Source organism: Phalacrocorax carbo, unplaced genomic scaffold (assembly GCF_963921805.1).
Source record: "Phalacrocorax carbo unplaced genomic scaffold, bPhaCar2.1 SCAFFOLD_54, whole genome shotgun sequence".
Taxonomy (NCBI): domain Eukaryota; kingdom Metazoa; phylum Chordata; class Aves; order Suliformes; family Phalacrocoracidae; genus Phalacrocorax; species Phalacrocorax carbo.
Window position 1 is genome coordinate 402,890 of NW_026990395.1, and position 16,038 is coordinate 418,927.

At 45.5% G+C, this 16,038-nt stretch overlaps 1 long non-coding RNA gene across 1 annotated transcript; it reads left to right on the forward strand.

Annotated features, from left to right (window-relative positions):
- Positions 1-4,393: 4,393 nt before the first annotated feature.
- Positions 4,394-9,098, forward strand: LOC135311174 (uncharacterized). The gene is made up of 4 exons (XR_010370986.1): positions 4,394-4,548; positions 5,851-5,967; positions 6,929-7,013; positions 8,973-9,098. It is a non-coding gene; the product is annotated as an uncharacterized LOC135311174 (long non-coding RNA).
- Positions 9,099-16,038: the final 6,940 nt, after the last annotated feature.

Sequence of the window (16,038 nt, forward strand, 5' to 3'; positions counted from 1 at the left end):
TGAAAAAGAGCCCCTCCCCAACCCCCCTTTAAAGTCTCTGTAACATACATGACCTGAATAGTCAATTTCTGTCAGAAATACTGTCTTTAAAGTGTCTCAGACTTCCACGGTTGTGCTGTAAATGACTTAGGCACATTCCCATGAGTCTGGGACCAGCAAGCAGGTGACTTCAGAGCAAAACACATTTTTCTGTTGACTTAGGATGGGAAAAAACAGCCTTCACTGAGTTCTCTGGCAGGTGGTTACAGACTGACTTTCAGCCTGAAGCCCTTGAACCTCTGCTTATTGCATGTGGTGCTTGTGCAGATGGGATACTCTGGTGTGATGTTGCTAACTGTCCCTGTCTTCTCTAACCCATAAACTCAAATGCTGTCCTCTCCCCTCGGCTCATTATCTGCATGTAGACAAGAGTCACCTTAAGTTAACGGAACATCAAGATTCACTCTATTTTGATCACCTTAGAATCTGCGACAAAGAAATACGTCCTTATTACTCAGCTTCCCAGAACGTGATTTGGTTTGACTTGCTAGAATCCAGGTGGGGTTTAGTTGGTCTGTAGTGCTACAGTGTGATTCCTGGCCGTAAGCGTTTGTGTGGTGGTGATTTCGACCGAGATGAGCTGGGTTGGTGCTCCACTGTGTTAGTTTGCTGATCATCCTGATGAATCTCAGAGTTTGAGATGGAAAGGCAAGCTGTGTGCTGGCACGAGAGTATAATCCTTGAGTAATTATGTTTGTGAACAGTGACCTAGCTTTCTAAGTCTCATTTCTGGAATCTAAGTAAGCTGGGAATAGGAAAAGGAAAGGTAGAGAAGGAGCATGTCACATCTTGAATCTGTGCCTACAGAAGTGATTTGAAATCAAATGTAGTTGTAACCCTCCATTGTCTCAGGGAGGTTTTTAATACCACAACAATTGGTTCACTTTTGAACGTGAACGATAGGATGAAGTCGTGGGGGTTGGGGAAGATGGCTGTTGTGTCATAAAGGTTATGAATGTTGGAATAAGGCCTAGGCTTCTCTGCATTTTGGCTCTCCTGCCCTGATGAATGCGCTTGAGTTCAAGCATGCTTCCTCTGTTGCTTTCATTTTGCTCCCTATCTTTTTGCTACTCTGAGACCAGTTAGACCAGCATGGGCAGGGCACAGGTATTGCTCGTTGGGCTGTTTTAAAAGTAAGATGCGGATCTAGTCTTCACATCACTCTGTGATAAAGCTTCAATGAGCATCTTAAATTTGGGACATTTTTCCATGTGGGTGTATCTTCTGTGCGCAACTAAGTTGTACAGGTTAATGCTGACTGAGAGTAACTCTGGTGCAAGGTGTCAAGCCATTGGTGGATTAATCCAGGGTATTTACAGTGGCTGTCTGACTGCCTTTTAGTGTACGAGTAGATATGTAGTCCTTCAGAGAGTAAAGGAATGAGATTAAAAAAACAAACTCACAATCTTAGAAAGAATTGGCAGGGGGCATTTAGTTTTGGGTTTGTTTGCCTTTTTGGTTTTGGTTTGCTTTGTTTTTTGGTTTTGGTTTTTTTTTTTGTTGGAGCATCTCCAATTACCCCCTGGATATGCATGTGACATGCAGCAGGAAGCTGAAACTGTTAATGGAGTATTATTTGACTTGGATTCTTTTAAAAGCAAATCTGAATTGAAAAAATTACTGATACTAAAATTGGTTTATAAGGGTTGCATGTTTCAGAGCTATGGAATGGTATTTTCACCACTCTTCCTGGTTTGTACGAGGCAGAAGGGCAGCATTCAGAGTCAGGGAGCTGAGACAGGTTTCCTGTGTTCATTCCCAGAATGAGTTGGCAGCAGCCTAGGAGAATATGCAAAGCCAGTGCCGAGCGCCGTGGGAAAATAGGCAGTTCCAGGAACTTCTACATGGAAAATTGAAGAGTTAAAACTGGGAACCTGTATGCAAAAGTGGAAAAGATTGATTTGGAGCCAGTTGTACAACAACAAAAAGAGATCTTCAAAGAAGAAGCTAACCACAACACTGGAACGTTGGCCAATTCTGCAGCACGTTATGTGCAGTATTTCGGCTTTCCTCCTAAGAGTCATCAAGACTTGGAGCAGCAAGAATTTGAATACTCAAAACGCTATTGGTAGTGCTTTGAGTAGCAGAGAAGGTTGGAAATTTAATTTGATTTCCAGGAAACCTGAAAGAAAATAACGTTGTCGAGATTCCCATGGGCACTTCTAAGATTAGAATTCTTGTAGCCAAGAGGAAAGGTAAATTCTGCAGCAGATTGCCAGGCAGCGCAGTCACAGCAAGTGCTCGATATGGGAGAGGAAACCTTGGGGCTCAGGGGTTTGGTCATTTTTCCCCACCTGTGGGGGGGAAATAAACCAATGTATAAAGAAAAGGATACCTTGTGATGCTCACTCCTCTGTTCTATTGTCGTGTAACACTTTGCTGTTGGTGTAAAGCTCCCTGATGTCATTGTGCTGCATTTTGCAAGGAGGCCAAAGGGCAGCCCGTGTTCTTTTGTTGTGGAGCCTTAGTGCAGGAGCCCTCACGTGCTGGTGTCTCTGCTGGAGCAGTCAGGGCTGTCCCGGGAGGGGCTGCAGGTGCGGAAAGGTCTGTCTTCATCACGACCCTGTACTAAAGCTGCTGGCAGGCGGCTCCGCGTGTTACAGAGCAGCGTGCGCGTCTCCTCAGCTGGGGTTGGCTTTTGGCGAACCAGCTGCTGGGCTTTTTGCCGTTGTTTAGGCCGGCTTTTTAAACCTGTGTTCACGTGCATGGAAGTGCTGGTGTGCCTGTGAAACTTTTCTGCTTGCCCTGGTTGCTCTCTTGCCTCGAAGTGAGGACTGGTGTAACTTTTACTGAGCTGGTATCTCCCTTCCGCACTTTCTAAAAATACTCCCTTCCCATGGCAACGGTGCGTCTCCCCTGCAACTTGACCGCGGCCTCGTCTGACGTAGAGCCATGATTTGCCCCAGTACCTGTTTGGCAAAGAAGGCGTAGGCTGTCTCCCAGGGCTGACGGGCTGTGAGCAGTGGGAGAGCGAGGGTGAGTTTGGCCTTTCTTACTTAAGTCCCTTAAATACGATAAATTTTCTTGCATTTAACTGATTTTCTAAGTTTTCTTGCAGTTGATGGTTTCTAAGTATGAAATGGAAATTGGTAAGGTGTAATGGTAGAATGCACCATGGCAGTTCAAGTGAACTTAGTTAAATAACTGTAGGAAATCTAGGAAACGGAAGGCAGTAACGGAGTTTTGTGCAGGCTTTTCTTTTTTCTTGATAGAATTGGAATCAATGCTGTGTTTTTAAGTCTTACCATCCTGTACTTACTTTCTTGTTCCTGATGGGCTAATTCTGGCTTCACTTTTGAGTGCTTTCTGTTTAGCTTGTCAAACAGCTTCAATATTGAATTGTATTTTTCCTGTAGGTAACTGCTATAGAGCCCATAACTAGTCCCGGAGGAGCCAGCGTGAGCCCTCAGCACCTACACCGGGCTCTGCAAGGGCTCTTTGGAGTGGCAGTGGTGGCAACAGATGGTGGTCATCTCCTTCTGGTGGACCTGTGTTTGGATGATCCCTCTTGCAGCCAGAGCGAATATGAACCGTCGGGTAAGCTTGCAGTTTTTAAACCTGAATTGAAAAGTAAGAAAACCTGTGTCTTTTAAATCAACAACACGCATCCCACTTTGAAGATATTGCTGTGCAGACATTTATGACTGCTGATTACAGATGGCGGTTTGACACCATCTAGTCCTGAACGGGTTAAAAATGGGAGCGGCTTCATACTCCTTCTAAGGTCACAAATACCCCCTCCCACCAGGGTCCCTCTGTCACTGTGATTCTTGCCAGTGAGGAGCAGGAATTTGACCCTCCGAGCCGGTGCAGCTGCCTGACAGGAAGGTGTGTCGGACGTGCCCTGTTCCTTGGGAATGTCCTTCTGCTTCTGTTCATTGACTTGGGGCAAAGTTTAGGCTTGTTCTTTAAAGTAAAAATGCCTTATCAAAATCCCTACATTTGGACAAACGAAACCTGTAATTGGTGTATTTGGCTCGCATTCGCCGCTTTGGCTCTTACAACAGCGGCCTCAGGAGCTGGTGTCACTTGGAGTAGCTTCATCATGAGGCCCAAACTCCTGATGTGCAGAGCCCAGGAAGAATTTGTCTATGGAGGTTACGCTTTTACCTGCTTTTGAAGTATGAGTGAGGATACCTGTCCAGTCCAGACACAAAATGGAAAGAGCAAACCAAGTGTTGCATCAATGGGTATTTTGCCTGGGACGGTAGAATTAGATTATACATGTTGTCACGTCAGTGTTTGAAATGCAACCTAAATGGCATCACACATTCATTTATTGTGTGGCTTTGTGCATGCAGGTCTAACAGTTGCCGCCAGAATTGCTACTGGAGTTCCACAAGGAAGAGAAACTGTGGCCAGAGAAGGGAGCCATCTCTGCTTTCAACTGCAAAGCCCTTCAGGAACAGCAATATCGACCCTGTGCTACATCAGCAGAAGCAACCAGCTCGCTGTGGGTTCTTCCGATGGCTGCCTGTCACTGTGGGATGTGAAAACTCTGAAGCAGGAGTAAGTCGGCCTTTGCACTGGGTCATGCCTGGAGGTGCCGGGCTGTCAAGGTTTTGCTTGAGGAGGAAGTGTGTTAATTTGAAGAGCACTTTTTCAGGGACGGAAATGTGGAGTGTAACCCTGGAATGTTTAGGAATCCCCTTCTGAAGCAACCATTAAGTCATACGTGGATTAAGTGGGCCGCCTTGTCCCCACTGGACTCGGATTGTTCTCCTTATTGTGCCTGTGGATTGAGGAATTGCGGCAAGCTCCTTCTTTGGGTTCTGTCAAGCAGTTAGGATGTGATGGAGCTCCTTTCTGTGAGACAGCTTGTTCTGTCAGTAGTATTCAGTGAAAGGAGGAAATGTATGTGTTTCAGTGAAAGAGGTTTTAGACATTATTTCTCAGAACCAGTTCCTGCAATGAGGGCAGACATGGAAAGGCTGAAGCGTGTTAATGATGGGATTGTGGTGATAATATTCTTCAAAGTGTCCAGGTAGAAGCTAGTGAGACATGAAAGGTCAAGAGCTGCTCTGTGTCTGAAAAGACATTCTTTCCCACATTTCAGCCTTGACCAAAAGAGGGGCTTGACCCATGCCAAGGCAACGATGCATGGGAATGAAAGTCTGCTTGGAAGACTTGGAGATGAGAATAAGGGTCATGTCAAGTGATAAGCAACAGAGGAATTGGAGAGATGATTTCAAATCTGCCAAAGTGCAATCTCCCTTTGAATATTTGACCCACTTCAGACAGGGATTCACTTAAGGAAATCTGCAGTGACTCGGCAGGAACTATTGGAGGCATAAATAGAGAGTGGAGGGATAGTGAGGTGGCAAGAATAGATTGTGAAGGTGCACAGAAGGTTCAGAAGTCTGGAGGAGAAGTGCTTTACATAGCCCAAGTAAAGAAACAGGATGCTAGTTGTGTTTGGCGCTGTTTTCAGCTTGTGCAGAAGAGGCGCTGCATTTTAAGTGGAATATTGAAGCAGGCGACAACAGTGGGAACAATCCTTTGCCTGGCAGCTGAAGGAATCTTTCATGTTCGTCCTCCTCCGCAGGCAGAGGAGGAGATAAACGCAGGTTATGGTTGCACGTGATGGAGAGTAATTTCCTCACCTCTGGGCTGTTGCATCAAAAGTAGTCGCTTCCTCGACTCACTTGTTTGAGATGGGAGTGTGACCTTCTGTGCTTTGAGGAGAAGCACGTCAGGTGCTCTTTGCTCCAGGGATGCTTCTGTCCTTCTACAAACAGGCAGGGCCACTGGGCTCACCTGGTGTCTTTTTGTGTGGTTATAATTTTATTATTATTATTTTTAACCCTGTAGGCACTGCTCTCAGCTTGAAGGAGGAAGGATGCCTGTCTACGCTGTTACTTTTCAAGAGCCTGAGAAGGATCCTCGCGATTGTGGCTGCTTGTGGGCTGTTCAGTCTACACAAGAAAGGTGAATAAAAACTTACTATTGGCCACTGAATTTTTTTTTTTTATTTGTGCTATTGTTCCCATACAGTTGACGCAGGGGTACTGGTTTTGTTTAATTAGCTGTGCAGGAGATTCTCTCAGGCATGGAAGGAGCTTACGGTGCAATTTGTACAGGATGTAAGGGAGATGAAGAGGGACCTACTCGTTCCTCCCTGCTGAAAGGAGGCAAAGCCACAGTTGCTATATTCTGTGCTTGCATTCTTAAAAGATTTCCTTTGTTCCTTGATGACTGCTTCACGATTTGCTTGATATTCACACCATGATAGGAAAACACCCTCAAAAGCAGTCGAGGCTGCAGCTCCAGAGCACTAAAGGTGCGGGTCCGCCATCCTGCTGCCCCTAAAGGAGGAGGTGACAGCGTGGCCGGTTCCCGGGTGCCAGCTTGAGCCTTGGTGAGCCAGCTCAGCTCGCCCGGCAGAGGAAGTGTTCAGCAGCCGAGTCGGTGGTTTCCTGCTGGGCTAATGACTGAAAGGAGGGTGTGGAAGGTGCCGTGTGTGCAGGGGAGGGAGTGGAGCTTTGGTGGGAAGGGAAGGGGAGAGCGATCTCGCCCTCTCAGCATCAGCAAGCTATTTCCTCAGCTCAGCTGCCCATAGAGTGGCAATCTTTTCCAGTTTGACTGTAAAGTAGTTGTGGTTGAGAACTCTTCACTGTGGAGAACTATTCCCAACCACTTTTAGTCCACATAACATCTTAAAGCTTGCAAATGGTTCAGTTAGCCTTTGCCCCAGAAGCTGTTAGTGTCCAAATTTCCTCCTTTGTGTTTTAGTGGCTAAATGTGGCCATTTCTCATGTTTTGGGAAGGGCTGTTTTTCTTTTCAGCGAGACAGTGCTATTAAGGAAACCTCAGCCTAGATCTAAGGAAAGGATAACGAGGACTATAAAGCAGCTTTGTCACCCAATGCCATCATTTATACCTTTTTCAGTGAAGGCGATGCTGTGAGTTTACACCTGCTGCGGTTAGAATTCGGTGACAGGAGACGCTTGCCATCAGGACAAGTCATGTATGAGGTAAGATGTGCACGTCCGTGAAAGGATGGAAACAGTCCTTTTCTCTAAGGGAGTATCGGTGAAGTCGGCAGGGGTAATATTTGCCATGAAAAGTGAGAGATGACTTTAAAAAAAAGAATCTTTTGCTGAGTCTTCTTGGGCACGGCCTTTGCCCATACTTTTTGAAAACCAGTCGTACAATTTCATACCGCAGTGCCGTGTGTTCCAACTAGAGTCGTCTGCAAAGAGCCCGTATAAATTCAGTTCCTGAAGAGGAAGCAGCTTCTACAAATAAATGATTCTTCATTTAAACACCAACTGAATGGCATGTAGGAAGAGAAGGCAGGGCTTTGAGTAGCTCTGTTGAACCAAACTGCAGACTTGAATATGCTTCTGTCTGTCTCCCTGCCTTAAACACGGTCATACGGCTTTACTCTGTTCTGGTCTTCAGGTTTAGATTCTTGTTTTTGTTTTGAGCTCTGTCAGCAGGACTTCAAATGAAGCTCACCTGCAGGGTCTCTTCGGTGCTGATCCTGAATCTCAGTAGCTCTAAAGAGAACTCTTTCTACTTTCTGGCTGCGTTCCCAATGAACTCTGCTCTTGACGCCAGCAAAATACGTAAATACAGGAAAGAGTGGTCTGATATGGTCAGAAAAGTGTATGTAAATGTTTAGAAGTGGCTCCAAAGATGTTGTGCTTAAAGAAAAGATGAACTAGCCTTACCTCCCTGTTATCTAACAGAGAGAAGATGCGTTTATAGACCGTATAATTCTGTTCAGTAGTATGCCTTACACCATTGCAAAATCGTTTTGAGGGGAAAATAACCTTAATTCAGAGCATTTGTTTCCTGTTTAGGTGCAGTAGGACAGGATCTGTGCTCTACAGCCTTGATATTTATTAGTAGTACTTCCTAGAATGGTTAAGAGAAAGCTTGCCTGTTCTCAGAGTAGGTGAGTTACATGTAACATATGAGGTCATATGAGAATGTCTTGTCTCATGCCAGCTCATGCCAGGTCCTTTTAGAGCTCTGAAACTTTAGGAAACTTGGGCAGAACGAGGTACGATCGATTTTCTTTTTTTTTTTTTTTGTGGTGGTGTATTTGGGGAATTTTACTTGCTTAGTGGTTTTGTTGGTTGGTTGGTTTTGTTTAGTTGGTTTTTAATTGTAGAGCTGCTCTTTGTCCACAATCCACACATCCAACTGCTGTGTTTGGAAAGACAGGATTTCAGTTAATGCTTGCTTTGAAAATGGTGGTCTCAGAGGTTCAACACAATCCTGCTGGAGTTTCTGTAGATCTCAAAGGAGTTTGCTGACTCTGTAGGAATCTGTGATGCTAAACGCCTTGCCCACGTGCATGCCATGTCCGCCGTGTGGTTTTGCTGTTGGCTGCACTTGGTGAAGGAATGGAGGGATGTTTCACCCATTAGACTGTGACGAGGCGAGAGGAGGAGCTGGCAGGAGCTGACGTGGTTTGAGAGAAGATTGTGACTCAGTAAGAAGTTCTCATGGCTACTCCCGAGGGATGTGCTTTCACTCTAGTGGTGTGTGCCTATAGATAACACCTCTCAAGAGAGCTTTAGCTGCTGCAATGCCATGACTTCTCTAACTTCATTGGTTCTGTAATCAAGCCATGGAGCACAGAGCTTTGCCTGCCTACGTATCGCATTATTTCAGATCTCTCTTTGTAGACAACTGTGTAGGTTTGTGAAGAAACCTTGATATTGCAAGGAATTCTGCAAAACACATTTAGAACCAATATGGTGAGGGAAATGCTCAATTTTGAGAATGTGCAAAGCTTTTAAGGCCAAACTTACCCGTTACAGTTTGACACTTAGTTCTCTTTGCCATCAGACTAAGCGCCTGGGAGAGATAGAGTACAATATGCATGTTCTAGTAGACATATACTTCTTTCATCGTTAGGTATAATGTCTGCTTCTATCTCAAAATTACCTTTCTCTCTCCTGTTATTTTTTCCGCAGCGTTTGGCATCCTGTGTTGAAAAGTACAGTTTAGACCTCACGGGCAGAGCCTTTCCCTTGAGAGGGCAGAGCAGCAAGACCAAACTACTCAGCTGCCAGGCTGTAGAAATCTTTCCCAACCACGTTGGCAGAGAAGTAAGTGTTGATGAAGGTTTGTTCCTGATGTCCGTGTTTGGTGATTCTAAACGAAATGGTTGTGTAATCTAAGCAATGAACGCTGTTCTATACCCACAGCCTGAAAGTCTTCAATATCTGTATAGACTAACTTGTTGGGCTTATTTCAAAGGAAAAACTGGGTGCTTACGTTCTGTGGGACTTGTTAAAATATAGCCTATTTTTTCCTTCAGTGCTTGCTGACATGCTGTAGCGATGTATGGTGGGGTCACCTCTATAATGCTTGTCAGTCATTTTATTCCTCCAGCTCTCATCTTTGAACAGTAAGACCATCCCCTCCATTGCTTACAAATGTTCCCTGAACTTTCTTTTATCCCCTCTTCAAACCTATGCCTGCACCTGCATCCAGCTGGCGGCCAGTCACGAATGGTGTTCCCCAGGGCTCGATATTGGGGCCAGATCTGTTTGATACCTTCCCCAAGCACCTGGATGAGCCAGCAGTGTGCCTGCGTGGCCAGGAAGGCCACCAGCATCCTGGCTTGTATGAGAGATAGTGTGGCCAGCAGGAGTAGGGCAGTGATCGTCCCCCCCTACTCGGCGGTGGTGAGGCTGCACCTCGAATCCTGTGTTCAGTTTTGGGCCCCTCACTACGAGAAAGACACTGAGGTGCTGAGTGTGTCCAAAGCAGGGCAGCGAAGCTGGTGAAGGGTCTAGAGCACAAGGTTTAGTAGGGATCTTAGGAAAAATTTCTTCACAGAAAGGGTTATGAAGCATTGGAACAAGCACCTTCCACCTCTTCTGTGGTGCCATCCTCTAACAAGAGCATGTCTAAATCTCATTAAAACCCCTTTGGATTTTCTCCACTTGTGTCATGATTCTGAGGGGAGGGCCTTCTAAACCTTGTCAAAAACGAGCAACACATGCACACACCCCCAAAACAGAAAACACAAAACACCCAAAACCACCAAAAAAGCCCCTTTCAGCCTCCTTTTTATGACGTGTGAGGCAGGGAGAAATACTTGTCATTTTTCTGGTGGCTCCTAATGAGGTTTTATCCAGAAACTACTCAAGTTGTAGGCACACAGGAGCTTCTGTTGGATGTGGACTGAGGTTAGAAATGAAGCTGGCTTCTGATTTATGAAACTACTTGATACCTTCAAGGGCAGTTTCAGCAGCTCACACAAGTGAAAGGGCCCAGGAGTTCATGATGAAACCCAGTAAAGCGTGGGAGGCTCCCTAAGCAGCACTGATGAATTCAACCGAGAACAGAGACCCATTTTGCCAAATGACCTGTCTCCTGGTTCCCTGCTCTGTCAGGGTAAAGGATGCACCACCTGCTTTGCTCACATCTAGAGCATGCCTTCCCCAGAGGGGACAGACCAGCCCACTTCTTGAGAGAACTCGAGTGTAACATGGTCAATGTTTGATGTTCAACTCTTTGTTCCAATGTCCTGTTTGTTGGGTTTGGGCTTTGGTGTTTGTTTTGTGTGATAATTGTGTTCTTTCGTTCTGACTATGCCGGAAAGGAGCTATTCGAAAAACTTGTAATTGAGTCAAATCTGGAAATCAATAATGCCAGCTGCGTGATCGAGTGTATACGACAATTATTTGTATACTTTCTAAAAGAAGCAATGTATGTTTTCCTAGGTTTTTTTTTTTTTGTGTGTTTCTTGCGGGTTTTTTTGCTAAATGTCTTGATCCACTCTTCCTGTATGGAAAACTTGATTAGCTGATAATTGTGTATTTTGTTTGGCTTAGGACGGATACAATTTGAACTTGAAAAGGGGGCCAGTATGACTGAAACCTGTCACAGAGGTGTAAATTTTAAAAATTATTCTTAGTCAAGTGTTGCGTTTCACGAGTGATGTAACAGAATGAAGCCAAAATAGAAAGTGATGTTTGACGGCTCCTGCAGCTCCACTGACCCGCAGAGATTACAGGCTCTGCAGCACCGCCAGTTGCTTTTGAGCAACCTTAGCACAGTCTTGAACTGTTTTCTAACAGAGGCACAAGAGATCCCTGGAAAAGGTTTCCAATGTATAAAGAAAAGGATACCTTGTGATGCTCACTCCTCTGTTCTATTGGATATTGTGGTACAGGAGCGCAGCCTAAATTGGACAGTTCCTCCTTCTTATCCACTACCTGAGCAGTGTTTTCATCCAAGCACCTATAAATTTGGTAGGTATTTCACTGCTTTGAATAGCGATAACCTTAAACCGAGCTCAAATGCCATTTATTGGTTCTCTTGTTCATTGGTTGTCACGCAAAAACCCAGGGAAACCAAAAACCCCCAACCCCCCACCAACCCACCTCTGATGACATTGTGCTGACAAAGCGTGTGCTATTGTGACACCTGTCTGACAGTCGGCTGAGCCTGGGGGTTGGGTGCTTCTGTAACGCAGCCCGTGAAGTGGTGCTGGCTATCAAATGAAACGACTCTGGGCTGAAGCTCAAAGCACAGCACCTCGGTAGCCCCCGAGATAAAATTTCTACACTCAGCCATTATTTTTCTGAAAAAGGCTGTAAAGGTGTTATTTTTCGACTTTCTCTCTAGTGCGATGAGGGGAGTTTTATAAAAAACCAATAGAAATTGCATACCAACAGTCCTCTCAGGCTTTTTTCATGTTTTGCAGACTTGACAAATAAGCTGGGGGTGACCAGCCGCACAGCTTTGTATGCACGAGTGGTCCTCTGGTTCTGCTGGTCCCGTCTCCTGGCAGAGGGCTCAGGTAAGCCTAAACTGTCCTGCATCTGTAGCAGGAGGTGCTTCCTATGAACACGTGCTTAGCCGTGGTTTTGTCAATGTTTCATCAATACCAAGTCGTGCTGGTTCAGTGACAGCAGATGCTGAAGTTCTGCTGCTGAAATTGAGATTGTCCTGGTTTTTTCAACTACGTAGCATAGAATAATGCCAGCAGTTTCTGCCTGGGATGTTTGTCAGAAATAGCAATAAGCCTCTGACTGAAGGAGTTGCTCATGTCCACAGCTTGAAATACCTGGGATTTTAAACAAGTAACTCTTACAGCACCAACACTGGAATGCTTGATTTTACAGTAAAAGCATGACCTGCCTGTTTCGAAATTTTCATTGATTGCTTAGAGGAAAACCTTCACCTTGGAAATAGTTCACCATTTGGATGGGTGATAAATTCTATTGTCAGCCTGAATTGTCTAATGCATGTTCACATGACATGTATAAAAACCCATTCCCTTTGAGAATTGGGGGTTTTTTAAATAACGAACTTTGGCTGACACTCTGTGTTCTGGATGTTACATCAACTGTAAGCTTGAACTGGCACTTGAGACAAGCAGGACTTGAGCCTTGTGCCTTAGGTCTCTTTTAGCAAAGGCAGAAAGAGGATTGGCTTCGTTCAAAGTCGGAGGCTTGCCTGTGCTTTTGATGCTGAGCTTGTATGTTCTTCTGTCTGTTTAGTCCAAAAGTGTAGGTTGAAAATGTGATGTGACTTCTTTAACTCCCTTCTTATTTATTGCCTGTAGGTGATGAGATGCGTTTCTCTAGACCGTTCTACAATTCTCCTCTGATTCAGAGCTACTGCGTGGCTCATCGACAGAAACTGGAGTGTTTATCAAGGTAAGACCTACAGGAAAGCTCTGGAACAGTTCCGCTGCAAATTCAGAAGCGGCAGCGAGTGGCTTTTCCATCAACAGCTGCATTTGCTACGCTTCATGCATTTGCCGGCAGCACTCTTGACTTCAGTGATGCGCGTGTCCTGCTGAACACAGAGGTTACTTTCCTGTGTTAAAACATTGATATATCCCTCTGCGTAGTGCCCTTTGTCGGTATCATCATTTCTTTGAAGTGCACGTAAATCATTGGCCGGTCTGTGTGATTTGTTTCTACTGGAAAAGGGCATGTGATGAGGACAGGATCAGTCACGGCCAGGTCAGCAAAGCACGGCATTTGCAGAGCAATTGGTTTGGGCACAGAAGAAAGCATGTTTTGAAAAACAAAACTAATCTCTCTCCTTGACGAGTAATTCATGGCGATAAGGGTATTGGCCCAAATCTCCTGCTCACAAGCGGCTCGCTGTCATTGAAGGAGATGGGCAGAGGTCCATGACGCTGGCACAGCCAGCGCTCTCCTGGCTACTGGATAAAAGTCCCTTCCTCATGGGAACTCCCTTTCCTGGACTGGCTCCCTGGCATATAGGTGTTGTGCCTTGCATTGGATGAGAATAGATTTTCCTTTGGCACCTGCACTGTAAACTAAAGCAAGTCCTAAAGAAGCTCAGGCTGTGGCACCGTGAACAAGGTGCTGCAGGAGGAGTCCAGGTGGAAGCTGCTCTGTGTCAGGTGTTGGCTTTCCAGTTCCTCTTCCTGAGCTTCCTTCTCAGGTAACTCTCGTACAGGCTCACGGGCTCCTTAGAAGCACCACCTCCAGCGTGCTGCTTCTGCTCGTCCTCCTCGGGAAATGAAAGGCTGGCGTCGCAGCCCGCAGGAGCCTGCGATGGGCTTCTGAGGAATGCAGTGTTTCACAGGCCAGCCCTCCGTCACTGTGATGGCACGTGCAGAGGCGCAAACGTGCTGCTTCAGGTGATACCAGAATTCAGCTGCGGGCTCAGCTTTCTGACCGTGACTGTTTTTCAGTAACAAAAGCGAGGTGCTGAGACCAAAGCCTGACATTTCCGTGCCGTGGTCTCACCGCTGTGTGTTGGCACCCTGCCATTGGGGGCGTTAGATTTGGGTTAGAGAATAGTCCTGGCATTCTGGTACTGTCACGTTTCCTCTGTTAGTCAGGAGGAGAGTGGCTGGTTTGGGCACTTAAAAAGCTTTGTTTACACTTCCTTTGTATTACAAGTAATGCAACAAAACAGAAAACCCAAAATCTAAAAGGTCATTGCAACTTTTCCCTTAATAAGGGAGCTTTTAGGATGTCTATTTGGGACTCCTTTAACAATTCACTATGATCTAATGAACACCCTTTATCGGACTCAGAAATGTCTTTCCAGTCGATTTCAAGTCACGATCATGCCTGTGTGTGTTTGTTCCGTTCTTGGACTCGTGGGAGCTTTAGCTGGGTTTGTTTTGGCTGGAGGAAATCCGTGACACTGAGAGGCTGGAATTAGTGTTTTCCTCTGTCAAATCCTCGCTACGTTTTGTTCCAGAGGCAAATGGGACTCTGACTGCCTGATGGTCGATGGGATGGTTTCCCAGTTCGGAGAGCAAGTTGAGGAGCTGTGGCGGGGGGATGAAGGCGGAACTGGGAAATACCCACCTCCTAGTTTACGGGTGAGTGTTGTGTTCCCTGAAAACAGCCACCACCACCACAAACCCCAGCCCCAGCCCAGCCCTCCCCCAAAGCCAATCATTTCTCAGAGAGAGGAGTTTGTAAAAGCCTTTTCCCTTTTCATTCCAGGCACTGCTGGAGCTCTATTTGCTAGAAGGCGTTGAAGAAAGCCACAAACATGCAATCGTATCCCTTGGAGGTATTTCTATGACACCTTCAGTATACGCGCATCGGTGTTCTGAAATGTCTGTCACCTACGTGTTCGATGCATTTTCTAATTTATGCTTCAACCACAATGCAAGTGAAAACACCTCCTTTAGAATGACGTCATAGAAGGAAGCATTGTTTTATTTCTTTGTACTATGAGTTTTTTTAGGAATTTATAAATTGTTTTGTTGCAAAGTCTTTTCTGATAGGAGAAAACAGGTTTACTAAGCAATGTTAAAGGTAGAAAGATCCCTGAGATCTTCTCAAAATTTAGACCCAGTTTTTCATTTTTGCAGCACCCGCACCTGTAGCAAACGGCTGCTTCCTCGAGCGATGCACTAAAAGAGAGAGAAGAGAAAAGTCATTGGGCAGAAACTGAATTTTTAAGCTGCCGAAATACACTGTGTTGCTTCTGTTGTTTGTTGCCTGACCCGAGAGGGGAGCCTAGAGAGCAAGGGCTTTAAAAACTCTTGCACCCCGCAGCTCTCTGATGAGAAGACATCCCTAAAAACAGCTGTCAGAAAGAGAAAGTGACACTGCCGATGAGTGACCCACGTGCTGGTTTAAACCCAGTTTTAATCATTCAGAGCTAAGCTGTGCTGTAAGGACACCGTAATTTCAACTGTTTTATATTCCCTGGAAAGGAGGGAAAAAGCCAACTGTAGAATTTGTTTGCTTTAATAATCAAGCATTGGCTGTTCGCATGTTTTGAATGTCCAGCTGGTGGCTCCAGTGACTAAAGAGAGAGCCTGAGTTTCCAACGGGACTGTTTAAATAGGGAAAGGCAACCTTTCTGAATGCCTGAGAGAAACCAAAGAGTCTGTCTTTCTGGCTATTTATTCAGACTGCAATTTTGTTGTCAGGACCTGACTATCTTCAGGTTACAACAGCATAAAATGGCAAGACTAAGACATGAGTATTTTCTGAGTCCTACCACTACTATATTCTTATTTCATTTTATGATTTATTAATATTCTATCAAGAATATTAATAATATTATTTCATATGATAAATTGTTGGTCTTGCAAATTTATTACCCTTAATTAGATACCTGATATCAGACAATTTACTTGCTGCTTGACATCACGCGTTCCTCTCCAAATAAAACAGAAACTTCAGTCATCATCATGTGGATGCTCATGTCCCCAAGAGTTGGGCCACTGAAGAACGCCGAAACAACCAGCAGGTGGATCGGGCTGCCAAGATTGAAGTGGCTGAGGTGGATCGGGACTGGCAGCATAAGGGTGAACTCTTTCGAGCTCGGTGGCCCAAGTCACCATGGCAGGTGGCGAAGCCCTGCTTTCCTGGCAATGGCTAAACACCTGCCTGCTGGTGGGAAGCAGTGAATGAACTCCTTGCTTTGCGCTGCTTGCATGCGCACCTTTTGCTTGAACTATTGAACTGTCTTTATCTCCACTCACAAGTTTTCTCACTTCTACCCTTCTGATTGCCTTCCCCATCCCACTGTGAGGATGTGAGTGAGCGCCTGTGTGGTGCT